The 17,928-nt window shown below is 40.9% G+C and overlaps 1 protein-coding gene across 4 annotated transcripts in view; it reads right to left on the bottom strand.

Annotated features, from left to right (window-relative positions):
- Positions 1-1,730: 1,730 nt before the first annotated feature.
- Positions 1,731-17,928, bottom strand: part of KLHL42 (kelch like family member 42) — a 58,557-nt gene continuing 42,359 nt past the window's right edge. For 2 of the 4 annotated variants that reach the window (XR_012518498.1, XR_012518501.1), the window contains exon 5: positions 1,731-16,632. The gene's annotated coding sequence lies outside the window, so the exon portion shown is untranslated. Of the gene's footprint in view, positions 16,644-17,928 lie in introns of all 4 variants that reach the window. The other 2 variants (XR_012518500.1, XR_012518499.1) reach the window with 2 other exon arrangements.

Genomic DNA, 17,928 nt, shown 5'->3' with positions numbered 1-17,928 from the left:
AGATAAGTAGAAACCTGATTGATTATATTATGAGGAAAAAATGGCTATACCATATTTGTATTTAGTTTGTATAAGACTAGGGTTTGTTTTTTGGTTTTTGTTTGTGTTTGTTTTTTTGAGACAGAGTCTCACTCTGTTACTCAGGCTGGAGTGCAGTAGCATGATCACAGCTCATGGCAGCCTCGACTTCCTACGCCCAAGCGATCCTCCAACCTTAGCCTCCTGAATAGCTGGGACCACAGTCATATGCCACCACACTCAGCTAATTTTTGTATTTTTTGTAGAGACAAGGTTTTATCATCTTGCCCAGGCTGGTCTTGAACTCCCAGGCTCAAGTGATCCTCCTGCCTCAGCCTCCCAAAGTGCTGGGATTACAGGTGTGAGCCACCATGCCCAGCCAAGACTAGTGTTTTAAATTTAAATTATTTAATTAAAAGTGTCAGTGAAACTAAATGTTTTCATTAAAATATAACATTGATAAACTAAAATCATTTTCAGTAAAATTTATTTATATAAATATGAACATTAAATACATAGTCATTCCAAAATAAAGCACTAGCAAATAATATTCATAAAAATAAATTTATGTTTAAAAACAAAAATCACTAACATGAAAACATGTAATGAATATTAAAAAGTTAACAAGGAATTAACGTTAGTTTTTTCAAGTGCTGTCTTTTTTTAAAAAAAAAAAAAAAAAAAAAGCAAAGTGTGTCTTCTTTAAATCATACGTAAATAGCCAGGCGCGGTGACTCAAGCCTGTAATCCCAGCACTTTGGGAGGCCGAGGCGGGTTGATCACGAGGTCAAGAGATTGAGACCATCCTGGTCAACATGGTGAAACCCCGTCTCTACTAAAGGTGCAAAAAATTAGCTGGGCATGGTGGCGCGTGCCTGTAATCCCAGCTACTCTGGAGGCTGAGGCAGGAGAATTGCCTGAACCCAGGAGGTGGAGGTTGCGGTGAGCCGAGATCTCGCCATTGCACTCCAGCCTGGGTAACAAGAGCGAAACTCCGTCTCAAAAAAAAAAAAAAAAAAAAAAAAATCATACATAAATTTTCATACAAATAATCCAGCCACTGGAAAAAAATTTTATGACTATGTAGTGTGTGGACTAGCGGAAAGATAATTATGATCCAACTCCAAACATTTTCCTTCAGTTCTTACATCTTCAAATAATATCATTTCTTATTTGATAATTTTAAGGAGATCTTTTTGAACATCTCTTTTTTTTTTTTTTGGCAAAAGCTATCTTTTACTGAAAGCAAACTGTAATTTTTGTTTCAAAGAATGCATAGTTTATTTCATCTTTGTCTTTTCATGCTTAAAGTTCAATATTCTTTTTTTTTTTTTTTTTTTTTTTTTGAGACGGAGTTTCACTCTTGTTACCCAGGCTGGAGTGCAATGGCGCGATCTCGGCTCACCACAACCTCCGCCTCCTGGGTTCAGGCAATTCTCCTGCCTCAGCCTCCTGAGTAGCTGGGATTACAGGCACGCGCCACCGTGCCCAGCTAATTTTTTGTATTTTTAGTAGAGACGGGGTTTCACTATGTTGACCAGGATGGTCTCGATCTCTTGACCTCGTGATCCACCCGCCTCGGCCTCCCAAAGTGCTGGGATTACAGGCTTGAGCCACCGCGCCTGACTAAAGTTCAATATTCTTGTGTCCATATTACACTAGATTTAAAACACTTTGACTACCTAGTCTTGTAGACTGTGCATCAGATTGTCTTTTCATTTTGATTTTTTTTTTTTTTTTTTTTTTTTTTGAGGAGTGCAGTGGGTGACACAGCGAGACTCAGTCTCAGCTCACTGCAACCTCTGCCTCCCAGGTTCAAGCAATTCTCCTGCCTCAGCCTCCTGAGTAGCTGGGATTACAGGTGCACACCACCACACCTGGCTAATCTTTGAATTTTAGGAGAGACAGGGTTTCACCATGTTGGTCAGGCTGGTCTTGAACTCCTGACCTCAGGTGATCCACTTGCCTCCCAAAGTGCTGGGATTACAGGCATGAGCCACCACATCCAGGCTCATTTTGATTTTTTAAAATCATCTTAAGGTATACAGGAATACCTCAACAATATATTGCAGGTTTGGTTCCAGACCATCACAATAAAGGGAATCATACAAATATTTTGGTTTCCCAGGGGGTATAAAAGCTATGCTTACACCATGCTGTAGTCTATTAAATGTGTGATAGAATTATGTCCAAAAAAAGAGAACATAACTTAAAAATAACTTATTGCTAAAAAAAAAAATCCTATCATCTGAGCCTTCGGCAAGTCATAATCAAGTTTTCCTCATGAGATTGCAGCAATTGAGTCACATCTTCAGGCTCCATTGCTAATTCTAGTTCTCTTGCTATTTCTACCACATCTGTAATTACTTCCACCTCTGAAGTCTTGAATCCCTCAAAGTCATCCATGAGGGCTGGAATCAACTTCTTCAAAACTCCTGTTAATGTTGATATTTTGACCTCCTCCCAAGAATCATAAATGTTCTTAATGGCATCTAGCATGGTGAGTCTTTTCCAGAAGGTTTTCTATTTACTTTCCCAGACTCATCAGAGGAATCACTATCTATGGCAGCTATAACCTTACAAAATATATTTCTTAAATAATAAGACTTGAAAGTCAAAGTTGCTCCTTGATTCATGCATTACAGAATGGATGTTGTGTTAGCAAGCACAAAGACAAGATTAACTCATTGTACATCTCCTTGTACGTCATCAGAACTCTTGCATAATCAGATGCATAGTCAATGAGCTTCAATATTTTGAAAAAAATCTTTTTTGCCAAGCAGTAGGTCTCAACAGTGGGCTTAAAATATTCAGTAAACAATGCTGCAAATAGATGTGCTCTCATTCATGTTTTGTTTGTCCTTTTATAGAGAACAGGCAGAGTAGATTTAGCAACATTCTTAAGGGCCCTAAGATTTTTTAAATGGTGAATGAGCATTGCCTTCAATTTAAAGTCATCAGCTGCATTTGTCCCTAACAAGAGAGTCAGACTGTCCTTTGAAGCTTTGAAGCCAAGTATTGGCCTCTCCTCTCTGGCTATGCAAGTCCTAAATGGTGTCTTTTTCCAATACACGGATGTTTCATGTACACTGAAAATCTGTTTTGTTTAGTGAAGCCACCTTCATCAATGATCTCAGCTAGATCTTCTGGATAACTTGCTGCCGCTTCTACATCAGCACTTTTTGCTTCACTTTGCACTTTTATGTTGTGGACATGGCTTCTTTCCTTAAAACTGATAAACTAACCTCTGCTAGCTCTGAACTTCTCTTCTGCATCTTTCTCACTTCTCTCAGCCTTCACAGAATTAAAGAGAGTTGGGGACTTGTTCTAGATTAAGCTTTGGCTTAAGGGAATGTTGTGACCAGTTTGATCTCTTATCCAGACCACTAAAACCTTCTCCATACCAGTAATAAGGTTGTTTTGCTTTCTTATCATTGATGTGTTCACAGAAGTAGCACTTTTTAATTTCCTTCAAGAAATTTTCCTTTGCAGTCACAACTTGGCTAACCATTTGGCACAAAATGCTTAGCTTTTGGCCTGTATTGGCTTTAGCATGCTTTTCTCACTAAGCTTCATCATTTCTAGCTTTTGATTTAAAATGAGAGACATATGACTCTTTCACTTGAACACTTAGAGGTCCTGTAGGCTTACTAATTGTCCTAATTTAAATATTGTTGTATCTCAAGGAATAGGGAGGCCTGCAGAGGGGGAGAGATACAAGGAAACAGCCAGTCTGGTGGAGCAGTCAGAGAATATAACATTTGTGAATTAAGTTTCCCATCTTTATGGATGTGGTTGGCGACTCCCCAAAAAATAACAATACTAACATCAAAGATCACTGATCACAGATCACCATAACAGATATAATAATAATGAAAAAGGCTGAACTGTTGCAAAAATTACCAATATGTGACATAGAGACACAAAATGAGCACATGCTGTTGGAAAAATGGTGCCAACAGAATTGCTCAACTCAGGGTTGCCACAAATGTTCAATTCGGAAAAAAAAAAAAAAAAAAAACCCACAATATCTGTGAAACAAAATAAAGTGAAGCACAATATATGGGGTATGCCTGTAACTGACTGGGACTCTTTCTTTTCTTTTCTTTTCTTTCTTCCTTTCTTCTTTTCTCTCTCTCTCTCTCTCTCTCTCTCTCTCTCTCCCCCCCCCCCTTCCTCCTTTGATGAAGTCTTGCTCTGTCACCCAGGCTAGAAGGCAGTGGCACAATCTCGGCTCACTGCAATCTCTACCTCCTGGGTTCAAGCCATTCTCCCACCTCAGCCTCCTGAGCTGGGGTTACAGGCATACGCCACCATGCCAAGCTAATTTTTGTATAGTAGAGACAGGGTTTCACCATGTTGGTCAGGCTGGTCTCAAATTCCTGATCTCAGGAGATCCACCAGCCTCTGCCTCCCAAAGTGCTGGGATTGCAGGCATGAGCCACTGCACCTGGCCAGGAATTCATCTTTTTACAATAAAAAACAATGGTACCATATAATCAACTAATATATGATTATTTGACACTTAAAAATAGTATAGTATACCAGATTACTAGAATATTGAAAATTGATAATGCAATCCCTGGTAGAAAGAAAATTCAAAAGAGTTCTGTATACTGGCTTTTAGTACATTGAAATGTACATAGATTTGAACAATTCATGTTTATCCCTAATACAATAACTTTCACAAGCTAATTTATAAATGTCAGTTTATACAGATACTAACATCCACTATAATCAGATGTTTTCAGAATATACAGATTAAATATACAGAAATAAATATATGATGATTGCCTGATTATATTACTTAGGAAAGGCAATAATTCACAACTTATGTATCCATAGTGGCAGTGTAGAGAGGTGGTTTTGCCAGTGATTACTTAATACTAATTTGCCAACACATTACTAAAAGCCTTCACTTAATGAGAGTCTAAGAGATCTTCCTGAAAATTGTTAAGTATGCATTGAAGCTACACAGCAGAAAGAAATTAACTTTTAAAAGCAATGATGCAGACCAGGTGTGGTGGCTCACACCTGTAATCCCAACACTTTGGGAGGCCAAGACTGGTGAATCACCTGATGTCAGGAGTTCGAGACCAGCCTGACTAACATGGTGAAACCCCATCTCTACTAAAAATACAAAAATTAGCTGGGTATAGTGACAGGCACCTATAATCTCAGCTGCTTGGGAGGCTGAGGCAGGAGAATTACTTGAACTTAGGAGGCAGAGGTTGCCGTGAGCTGAGATGGCACCATTGCACTCCAGCCTGGGCAACAGAGCAAGACTCCATCTCAAAAAAAAATTTTTTTTAAAGTAATGATGCAAATAAGAAAACAGCAGACACTGGGGTCTATTGAGGGTGAAAGGCTGGAGGAGAGAGAGGACCAGAAAAGAAACTATGGGCTTAATAGCTGGGTGATAAAATCATCTGTACAACAAGCCCCTGAAGCACATCTTTACCCATGTAACAAACTTTCACACATACCCCTGAACCTAAAACAAAAGTTAAAAAAAAAAAGCAGTGATGGTTTCTAGTCTCTCCCTCAGTCTCTCTAACTTCTCTGCTTTGCAATTTCTAATGGGTTAAATTGTGGGAAGCTGTCAACCTGTTGTCTACCTTTATGTCACATTGCAAAGTAGAATATGTGACACTATCTGGGGGGACAATTCCCCAGTTGATTGTAGGAGTCACTATAAAGTCTGCCCTTCAAAGCACCCATGTCAATTAAATGTTATAGGAATCCAGGTTTAACATTAGGCATTTGCTTTTGGAGTTAAGCATCATCCTCCATCCTCAATACTCTTTACACCTATGGACTCCCTGGGAAGGAAAGCTTATTTCAGTCATTGTTATCTTATTGTGGACTTGGTGTCAGAGAACAGCAGGACAGGCAGCATGAGAACACGGGGCAGGAGCCCAGCCCTGCACGCAGTGTGAGACAAAGAGTGTGGAAGGTGGGGTGAAGAGGCCAGAGAGCATCCCTCCCAGTTTTCAATTTTTTCCCTGAGCCCAGCCGTATCTCCTTCTTAGTTCAATGCTTCTCTCTACATTAAACCTCAACTCCATTTAAACCAGGTTAATCTCCACTCCATTTCTATTTCGAAGGTTAACTGCCCACTCCTTACTTTGAACCAACATAGCTGTGAAGTTAATGAGGCCACTTTCCTAATCACAACAGGAAAGAAGCCAAATTAGAACACTGTGAATGAATGTGCAGAGCAGTGAATTAATGGTTGGGCGCTACACATTTCAAGTCTGGGAGGTTAAAAATCCTTCTCATGGATGTGCCCAAAGCTTCCAGGCTGTGTCAGTGTTTTCTGTTTTATACATTTGGGCTTTGGCATCCAACGGCAGTGGACTTCTTGAGGAGGTAAGAAAAGTGGGAAACATTTCCTTTTAGCTCTCTCCAGATTAAATATCCAGGGCAGCCTAATGACTGATACCACTACACAGAACACACTTCTGTATACTGGCCTTAAAGGTAAAAAAGAACCTTAAGAACTGGTCCTGATTTCCATAAGGTAAAAAAGGGTGGCACCAAAATTATAAATATAATTTTTGAAAAGGTTATTTTTGCACAACAGACAAATCCGTGGGGTATAACATCTCTAACTATGGCATAGTCTATGCAGCACTATATGCATAAATCTCCCTAGGGATCCTCATTCTGTTGCTCATGATACACACATACAGTCATAAAACTTGAGTTTGAAATGCTCAAACAGAACTCAGCAAGGTTAAGTGTGGTCTTGGCATATTTCCTTCCCTTTCATTGTGTGATTCCAATTCTAGAAACAGTCGGCAGAGCACTTTACTAGGACTTTCCTAAGGAACTCGAGGAAGAAGGATGGGAGGGAGACCATGACAAGGTGAAGTATCAGGAAAGGCTCTAAACCAAGGGGTTGGTCGGTAAGTACTGAGAGCTACAGCAGACCCCCCGCCCCTTGCCGCCCCAGGGAGATGGTGTAGTCTTATCTAAAGCCAGATCAAAATCAGAGTCAAAAATTATTTTTATGTCAATTCTGTGGAAGAAAAAAAAACTAAGAAATCCAAACAGAAATGCTAGGTAAGTGTTTGGCTATTCAGTGGGTAGTCCAGTTCCTTCACCCTATGCCGAGAGAGACTCTACAGACACCAAGAGGACTGGCAGGGGGAAGCACACTGAACTGACCCAGATTACCTTTCGGACTGAAGAAATCAAAGTGGCAGGAAGGTAACCTGACCTTCCATGTATCAAATGTGGAGCATATAGCCTAACCTAAATTAAAATAGGAGCTTCTTGTCACCAGACCTAGGAACATGTATGACTCACACAGTTAAGCCACACTTCATGATGGCAAACCAATTTGTACCCTGCTGCCATTCTGATTACCTCGCATCCTTTTTTCCAAATCCTTTTTTAATTTTTTTTACTCTAAGAATAATCAAAGCAAAATGAAAACTGGGTGGTCGTGAGACATTTAAACTCCCTGCTCCTAGCTCTCCACTGGTGTCTTTTTGACAGCTTTCAAGGCTGCGTCCCAAATGTTGCATTTCATCAACATCGCTCCTTCCAGACCCAAGCTCTGAATTTACACACCAGGCAGAAGTGTTTCTTCGCCTGGGGATTCTCAGGATGCCAGGCGCGGCCAAATGGGAACAGCTTTCCTTCTAGACCACAGGCTTGTGGCCCACCTTGGAGGCTGAAATAAAGCTACTGTACTCAGCCTCCAACCTCACCCAATGCCCACTAATAACATCTGCTTTACAGCCCTCATTCCTGCAACCTGCTTGCTCCTTGGCTATCTCACCCTCTCCAAGAGGATGTGCTCTACTATGCGGCAGGTCTGGTGGAAAGTTGACAGTCTCCAAGCCAAGAGCGAAAGCAGCCAGCGCTGGATAAACGACTTGAAGTGCTTTCTTCAGGGACCCCTTCCAGGTACAGGAGCCCTGCTTAACCAGATTTGGCCTGTGCTGGCAGACAGCCTTGTTCAGGAGCACATTAAAAATCAAAATACAGACACCGTTTGGAAAGCATAGAAAGCTTGACTCTAACATCTTATGTATTAAAACATTGTTACATAAAAATGACCACAAAGCTCCAAATACATACTTTCCCACCTTGTGAGACCCGTTGCCACCAAGAATAAACCTGTGAAAGTGTGAGGCCAACTGTGGGGCCTCAAGAGGCCTGGGAATAAGACTGGAGCCACATTCCAAGCCTTAGGGGCAAGATCAATGCCCTGGCCCTCGAGAGCAACCCAGCCTGAAGCGAAGTGGGCGAGCGGGTACTCTCATCTCACCACATGAGTCTGGGGGCAAACACCAGCCTGAGCCAGGGTGGAGCCGATAGTCTCTTCTGAGGCCCCCTTTCATGTACCCCATAAAGCCCCAGACAGATTGGCACAGCTCACAGTTTTTAATGAAGCGTGGGCTCCAGGCTGGAGCCAAAGGGGCATTACAGACTCAGAATGAGGCTCTTTCATACCCTCTGAGAAGGTGATATCGAAGGGCCAGACTTCTGGAACAACTTTCTGCTGAGGAACTCAATGCTTGTCATGGAACTTGTTTCATTTTTTTCTCATCAGATGTTAGTGACATCCAGGATGGATAATTTTCATCTTTGTTTTGATGCAAATCTGAAGCAGGGCCTTGAATAATTCAGGCAACTAGCCAGGGCTAGAACTAGAATGCCAATCTCCTACACACTGACTATGTGAGGACATTTATAGGAAGCTTATCAGAGGCCAGGCACTGCTAAACTTTACATGCATTGCCTCATTCAATCATGACAACAGGTTTCCCTATGAGAAACCTGCCTTTTCGCCTTTATACACATGAGGAACCTGGAGTACAGAGAATTTAAGGTCATATGTTTGGCCCCATTCTCTCCCTTCTCAGGAAACATAATCCCCTTTACATCCATCCAAATGTCAGTGAATAAGATGTGTGTTCCTGAGCACATGGAAGATAAAGTATTTTGGAGCCAGTTGTAACTTGTTTAAATCCTGACTCTAACTCAATTTCTGTATTTATAAAATGGGAGCATCTAAAGACTCAGTAGCTCTGCACCAGATAATACAACACAATGGAACACAACATAAATGGTACCATCTAGAATTGCGTGATTGAATGTTCCTGCCAAGACTTCAGCAATTCCAAATGGTTAATAGATTCCATTTGCCTTTACCCCTCCAGAGACAGCATGAGGTATCATGAAAAGAAGAGGCCCTTTGAGTCTGGCATTCATAGATTTGAGTCATCATTCTTCCACATAGTGTCCGTGTGACCCTGAGTCACAAGCCTTCTGCACCTCCATTTCCCTATCTTGAATTGGGAATAAATTGGTAATAAACATGTTCATCTGGAGGAATCGTAAAGATTTTGGTCCTTGTAAATCACATACCATAACAGAAAACTAAAACGTGGGAATGGCTTTAGAACTGAGCATTGAGTGGAAACCAGACAAGCTATAAGGATTTTAAGAGTGTTAGTGAAATATTAAATGCATTTGAACACACTTCTTATATAATTCTGGACTGTAACTGTTGGAGAGGATTTAAAGGAAATTGAGGAGAATCTTATTGGAAACTAGAAGAAAGAGGATCCTGATTATGGAGTAGCAGGAAGTTTAGCAACACTGTTACCTGCAGTTATGTCGAGAGCAGAAAATGTACCCAGTGAACTGGGTGATCTCGCTGAGGACAATTTCAGGCAGAGTGGTAAAGTGCCACCTGGTTTCTTCTTACTGCTTGTAAGACATAAGATTGATATATAAGGCTGGGCACAGTGACTCACACCTGTAATCCTGGCATTTTGGGAGGCCGAGGAGACAGATCACTTGAGGTCAGGAGTTCGAGACCAGCCTGGCCAACATGGCAAAACCTCGTCTCTACTAAAAATACACAAATTAGCCAGGCATGGTGGCAGGCACCTGTAATCTCAGCTACTCAGGAGGCTGAGACAGGAGAATCACTGGAACTCAGGAGGCAGAGGTTGCAGTGAGCAGAGATTGTGCCATTGCACTCCAGCCTAGGCAACAGAGTGAGACTCTGTCTCAAAACAAATAGACTGATATATAAAAGACTGTTAAACTGAACAAGCCTAAAAACCACTAAAACCACTGGACACAATGGCTTTGAAAGTTCTAGCCCTTTCAGATGACAAACACTGACAAATTTTAGAAAGGACTCGCAAGCAAAAATCAAACCAGGATGCTACAAGGAAGACATTATGTTTCACATCAAAGACTCTCTAATGATTTTAAGGGTTTGAGTCAGAGACTTACTCATTTAAACAACAGGACTTTAAGAAGTTTAGGAGGACATTATCTCTCTAAAGAAGTTTATAGTTTAAAAAAAAAAAAGGTTCTCTTGAAGAGATCTATGACTTTTTATCTAATGGAGTAAACTCCAGTAGGATTCACAGACTTACAAAATTTTTAAAAGAATTATATCAGGCCAGGTGTGGTGGCTCATGCCTACAATTCCAGCAATTTGGGAGGCCAAGGCAGGTGGATCACTTGAGCCCAGGAGTTCAAGACCAGCCTGTGCAACATGGCAAAAACCCCTGTCTGCCAAAAATACGAAATAAAAAAACCACAACACACACACACACAACTAGCCAGGCATGGTGGCATGTGTCTGTAGTCCCAACTACTCAAGAGGCTGAAGTGTGAAGATCTCTTAAATCCAGAGGTCAAGGCTGCAGTGAGCCATGATCACACCACTGCACTCCAACCTGCTGGATGATAGAGCAAGACCCTGTCTCAAAAAAAGGAAAAAAAAAATGATACCAGCAGAAACACCCCAGCTTTTGAATGAGAGGCACAGAGAAAAGAACAGTACAAAAAAAGGCTGTTGAACTCAAAAATTTATATAAATAAGAAACAGTTGAGAAAACTAGTCAGCCACAAACACGTGCTGTTTTCATGAAAAAAAAAAAAAAAAAAAAAAAAGGATGACTCAGAGAGAACGAAGAGTCCAGAAGGCAGAGCCAGGAGTGAATAGAATAACTCCTAGTCACGAGTGTGACTGAGACCCTATCAAGGAACCTCTGAGTTTGCCCAACCGGATTTCAGACCTGCTAGAGGTCACTGTGTGCCTCCGCTCTGCACGTCTTTGGGCAGGAATATCAATAGTGGTTACACAATGGCTAGCTAAGCCTGTATATTGAGTATGGAGGACAGATAACTTGTCTCTGCAGCCCACAGGTGTATGGATAGAGAGAAATAATACTCAAGGAATTGTCCAAAGGGAACTATACCTGACAAGCCTCATCTGTACCCAGGCCTGAATATATGACAATATTCTAGACTTCCAGTTTATGCTCTAATGGGATGAGACTTTTGGGGAACTTATGAGGAATTGAGTATTTTGCTTATGGAAGGGATATGAATCATAAGAATCCAAAAGATGGACTGTGATCACCAGCCTCCAAGGTGGCACCTATGATTTATACCCTCAGATAGTCTTCTTCTACCTTGTACCAGAATTGGTCTGTGTGACCAATAAGATATGGTGAAAGTGGCATTCTATCACTGTGGCTTCTATCTTATCCTCACTCTTGGGGTCACTCATTCTGGAGGAAGCCAACTGCCATGTCATGAGAAGCCCTATGAAAAGGGCTGTAGTGTGGAGAACTGAAACCCCCAGCCAACAGCCATGTGAATGAGGTCAGAGGTGGACTCTCCAGCCCAGCCAACATCTTGACTGAACCCATACAAGCGACAGAGCCAAAATCACCCAGTGAAGTTGCTCCTGGACTCCTGACCCTCAGAAAGTATATGAATAATAAGTATCTGTTTATTAAACTGAAATGTTTTGGGGCAATTTGTTACATAGCCATAGATAACAAATACAGATAACCAATACAGAAAATGTTTAAAGTGTTGCATTAATATGGTTAAAAACAAAAAATGTCTATGTGGTTAAAAGTACATATATTTATTATCTTCTGATAAATTTTAATAACAGACCTGGGCTATGATAATTAAGATTTTTTTGCTGAATATTACCCTATATATGTAAAGGACATCAAAATACAGAAAATGCTTTCTAGAGTCAAGTTGTCATTCCTGAAGAGAGGAACACAGACCTATAACCCATTAGTGCTCAGGGAGGTAAATCTTTTGCTTTTCACAGCATGCCAGGAAGGCCTTTTGAGTGATTTCCTATTCATATATGTTTGGTGCCAGAACAGTTCTATAACTGGGGGAAATGCTAGAGTTCATTGTTTTGCATGCTCCCACCTGGGAGTAAAGCAGGGAGTGGATTTCAATCCACTTAAAAGAGCCTAAAAAGGCACTGGATTCAGTAAAAACTGAGATGGGTCTCTGAGTGATCATAGTTCAAATACTCGATCCCCAACTTTAGGAAAGAGTTTTCAAGCCCAGTACGACAGTCAGGGTGGAGACCAGGACAGCAGAGACAGAGGGCTGGAAGAATCTAAAAAGAGTGAATTCTGTGAACCAAAAGTTTCCACGATACTGAGGATAACTGAGGCATCTCCCTCGCCTCTGACTGTGACAAAACAAGCTGGAACTGCCTGGAACTAAATAAAGCGACAGGAAAGGGAGGACGTTCTTGTCAGCAATCCTCCGTTTCAGCGGGATGTTTTGACTACACAGTGAGTAGCACTCATCACCAAGAACTGACAAGAACTAATCTTCTTCATGGTCAAAATACATCTCCTAGGCTTCTTGTATTTCAGAAACTGTCATCTCCTGCCTCATTCTGACCACATTAGAACTTAGGGTCCTCGGACCAATTTTTTTTTTACCCTACCCAAGGAGCAATTTAGATGTCTTTCTTTTTCATTACTCTCTCTTTCTTTTTAATGTGACTTTAGTGCCAGTGTAGAAAGCCAGATGGAAACTAAAGCCCTCTGTTTATGACTGAACAGGTACACCACAAACAGCAGTGCAAATGTTCCACCCCACTGCCTCCCACACACCCAGACTGCCCCAAGCCCCACCTGGAAGGACCAGCTTCTAGCAGGGGGATGATGGTTCCGTTTCTATGCTTATTGAACCTGGTAATATTTGCTTAAGAACATTTTAATAGAGGCCCCTCAGAAAACTCACATTTCCATATTTACTGGGGGATTTTTGTTTATTACAAATGAGGTTAAGAAACCATTCTGTATACTTGCTAAGTGAAAAGAAGCAGGCTACTAAGGAACATGCCAGTAATCTTAATTTAATATGCAATGCATTTTTTTTTCTTTTTTTTTTTTAGCATTGACTATACCTCAGGACCTGTGCCGGGCAAGTAAGGTCAGTGTACATGAGGGTATGCAATGAGTATTACAATCCCCATCTTTCAGTTGAGAGAAGGAGCAAAGAAGTGAAATAACCAACCCAACAGAAGATGATTACCTCTGGGGAGCAGGGGAGGGGTGTAGCGGACAGCAGCTTATACCTTTTTATACTGTTAGAATTTTTTTTTACCATAAGCATATTTGACAAGATGTGACAAGGAAATAATTGCATCTTATTAAGAAAATCATTTGCTTAAAGTCACAGAGCTAGTAAGAGACCCAGCCAAACTCCAGAATCTGGGTTATGGGGCTCCCCAGTGTAGGACCTTCCTTACTCTGCTATGACCTTATTGTTGGAAAATAGGTTCTATAACCGTTGGCCAACATGTGTACGCCAGTTACCTCTGTGAGGCAGTCTAGGGGCACGATGGTAGCAGAGTGACTACATAAGCTATCACTCAAACTGGGACACTCTTGAGAGTAAAAGCGGGCACTACTTGGACTGAGCCTGTCCTAGGGGCACTAGGACATATGACCTGATTGTGAGTGACTGTTTTCATTATGCCACATACAGACAGTCCCTAACTTAGGATGGTTCGACTTAGGATTTTCCATCTTTACGATGGTATGAAAACCATATACATTCAGTAGAAACCATATTTCAATTGTTGTATTTTGATCTTTTCTAGGCTTAGTGATATGTGGTACCATTCTTTCATGTTGCTGGGCAGGCGCAGTGAGCTGCAGCTCCCAGTCAGCCACACAACGATCAGGGTCAAAAACTGAGTCTCTGTAGGGCGCTGTGTTGCCAGCATTTTTTGGATACTGTGTTTTGTGTTTTCACATCCCATCTTGTCCACAAAATGGCCATCTGTGTCTTCTGCTTCTGGTACAGAATTTAATAAATTACATGAGATATTTAGCACTTTATTAAGAAATAGGTTTTATGTTAGATGATTTTGCCCAACTGTATGTGTTTTGAGCACATTTAAGGCAGGCCAGGCTAAGCTATGACATGTAGTAGGTGAGGTGCGTTAAATGTATTTTTGATTTACAGTATTTTCAACTTATGATGGGTTTATTGGGACATAACCTCGTTGTAACTTGAAGAGCATCTGTATATCAAATGTCCTTCCTTAAGCATATATCATTTAATAAGTAGAGGGACTGCACTGTGCACCTTAAAAAAAAAAAAAAAAAGTCCAGTAGTTCTAACTCTTGTGAGTCTGTATTCTTTTCATTCAAATCATAAAGCTAAATTTATGTAATTCAAATAATTTACCACCATAATCATATAATGCCAAGAGCCATAAATGCGGCAACCACTGTGAGTAAAATGCTAATGTTTCATTAGAGTGCTAGGAAACCACTCTATCAGTTACCCCTAACCAGGAGCAGGGGAGCAACCCTCAACTCATGGCTTTCGGAGTACAGGTGGCAAACCCAGAGGTTATGTAATCCTCCCCAGAGGTTACACTGCAAGTTAGTCAGCTTCCACTCCACCTATTGCCGACTTCCGCTGTTCCACCAAGCTGAAAGACAGTTTCCAGTTCTCTGCGGCTATTCATAACTTTCTCCAAAAAAATAAAAGCCAACTTCGGAAGAACATATGTGTTACCTTGGCCACATCGTGTACCAATACACAAACACCACTTACATCCAGGCAAGACTATCAGTAAATAATGTAACCTGACTCAAAACAGAACATGAACATTTCTCAGTAGGGGCAGCCTCGTCTGGACCAATTCAGATGACTAAGGAACCTCAGGAAGTGGAACCATGAATCAGAAAGAGACCTCCTTTCCTCTGACTCAATGCTGAGCTCATAAGCCCAGTTGGTGTTGGAGGATACTGTGTTCCTGGAGGTGCCGAACGCCTCACAAATATACAGAAACTAAGGAAAAACTTATGACCTTTGCCTCTACTCCATAAACCAGGCTCTGTGATCACATGGTATTAGTTACTTTTCATATATTATTTAATTTCATGATAGTATGTGTTCCAAATTATTGCCCCATTTTAAAGGCAAAGAAACTGAGACTCAGAGGGATTCCCAAAGCCCCACAACCAAGTTTGTGCATTGCCAGTGCTTTTCCATTATATTACACTGCCTCCCAAGAAGAAGCAATACAAAAGAATTTAAACAGTATAAAACAGTAAGAATTTAAACAGTGTAAAACAGTCTCTGAGCCGCCTCTGAGTCATCATTTTTACTAGGGTCTTTGTCACTTCAATTTAGATAAGCTCAATAAGTAGTAACAGAGCTTTTAAATACTTATTTCATTTCTTCCATTGTATCCACCAATTTGAGAAGGTATCTACTATATAACTTTGAATGTAGTTATAATAATTAGAGTATTGGTTATTTTTCTCCCACATACAGATAGGTTTAACATTATTAATGAATTAAGAAGAGAATGAAGAGTGTGCTTTTTCACAGATGCATTAACTCCAACCTCAAAAGCAGTGCGTGAGCAGCCCATGTGTCTCTGGGTCCACCGAACCCCCAAATAAATGAGAGCTGCACATCATCACACATGGCCCCTGTGGTCAGGTAGGCTGGAATCTGGCTCACTCCTCAAATGTGGTTTGGAGCCTCTCAACCCAGACGCAGTGCTTGCAATTTGGATTTTTACCACTAGGTGGATGGTAGTGCTTTATATATTAATGGTTTTGCTGAATACTAGTAAGCTTTCCCCAGCAACTGATAAACATTTACGTTTATAAAGTCAATTCTACCAGCTTTCATTAAAGACTATAAACTCCACTGAAAAACAAGACTTTACAACTTAAACAGGATTAGAGAACAATAAAATCGTATGAAAATTTAGTTTGTAATACACAATCTGAATTATGCTGTTTTGTAAAAATAATCTCCTTCTTTAAAAAAATGAGAATTAACAAATCTGATTTTGGACAAAGAGTGCTTTTTCATCTTGCTATAATTCACTGCCTTTCTCCGTAAAATTCAGTTACTGGTGATTATTGCTAAACCTAATACTGGTTTTGCTTTTTCTATTTTTAAGAGGGAATTTTAACTTTTTTCCCTGCATTCCTTTTGTTTTGTTTTGTTTTTCCAGTGGTCAGGAGAGTTTCAGGCTGCAAATGTGACTGAGGTGAGAAGGAATGACAGCCTCTAACACTGCAGCTATTCCATAACCTGCGCACTTCTGGAAATACCATACTTACAGTTTTCCTCCATCTGGTATGGCTGTGGTGTGGTGAAAGACTTCTTTAAGGCAGAAATTGGTGGTTCTTGATTTGTTTCACTTCCTGGTGACTATCTCCACGACTGTCCTTTTCCAGTCATGAACAATTCCTTTCTCCAAGGAACTCCTTTCCATTCTAATTCCTCGACCTTTCAATCCTAGAACTAGCATAAAACTACAATAATAAATATAAGGAACACATTTTACTTAAACCCATCATAGCACTAGGCATTTTATATATATTAACTCATTTAAGCAACAGCACACCAAATATTATTATCTATAAACATCCCTACATAGCTTCATACCTCCCTCTTTTTTTTTTTTTTTTTTTTTGAGACAGAGTCTTGCTCTGTCTCCCAGGCTGGAGTGCAGTGGCACAATCTCAGCTCACTGCAACCTCCATCTCCCAGGTTCAAGTGATTCTCCTGCCGCAGCCTCCTGAGTAGCTGGGATTACAGGTATCTGCCACCACACCCAGCTAGTTTTCGTATTTTTCGTAGAGATGGGGTTTCACCATGTTGGCCAGGATGGTCTTGAACTCCTCACCTCAAGTGATCTGCCCACTGGCGAGCAGGAACACCCTCATCTCAGACAAATACTGCCACTTTAAGTTCCAGCTCCCTTTCTAGCCTCATGCATTTCAAGGAAATCACTTCTCTTCTAACTACAAGCAGCCAGAAAGAGCAGACAGTAAAACACAGATAAGACAGCTTGGGCACAAAGGGAGGTGGGAACCGTCTCTTGGGTAACTGCTAAACTTCCATACCATGGTCCCCAAAAAAATAGTAGGCCTCAAGAAGCACATTCCTTTCCCTTTAGGTGCACTAAGATAGGGAAGCTAAAAGTTGACTTGGAGGGATATGCCTGCAGCTGCAGGAAGATGCGCACAAATACACACCTCTCCCTCCCAGGTAAACAACAACAAAGAGACCCAGAAGCAGTCAAAGCCTCTGATATATTCTCCTGCTCTGAATTCTTAAAAACTCTTATTCTGTAAGAGAATATGGCTCTGACCTAACTCAGCCAGAAATCCCTCTCAGGTTTGTTTTCAAAAATAAACCTGTCCTTGTTAACTGGCAAGCCACCTTCATGTTTCTCTCCTCTTTCTTTAATTCTTAAACTCAGCTCAGCCTCCCAAAGTCTTAGGATTATAGGCGTGAGCCACAGTGCCCGGCCATACCTCCTTTTTAAATGTTTTTGCAAAACGTCAATTGAAGAATGCCGTTTTTAAGCAGAGAAAGTTCGTATGTTTACACATATACATTAATATGAAAAAATATATCTCACATATACACATGTCTTCTCACCTCTTCCTGGTATATTATTTCCCAGGTGGTCTGTGGCTCTCTGAAAGGTAATCTTCCTTCTTAACGCCTGTGATTTCTCCACTATACCTTACTACACAAGAGCATGGCTCTCCGACCAGCAGCATCGGCATTAACTAGGAGCTTGTTAGA

The sequence above is a fragment of the Saimiri boliviensis genome, chromosome 7 (assembly GCF_048565385.1).
Source record: "Saimiri boliviensis isolate mSaiBol1 chromosome 7, mSaiBol1.pri, whole genome shotgun sequence".
Classification (NCBI taxonomy): domain Eukaryota; kingdom Metazoa; phylum Chordata; class Mammalia; order Primates; family Cebidae; genus Saimiri; species Saimiri boliviensis.
The sequence above is the reverse complement of the archived record's forward strand: the minus strand, read 5'-3'. Positions and strand labels throughout refer to the sequence as shown.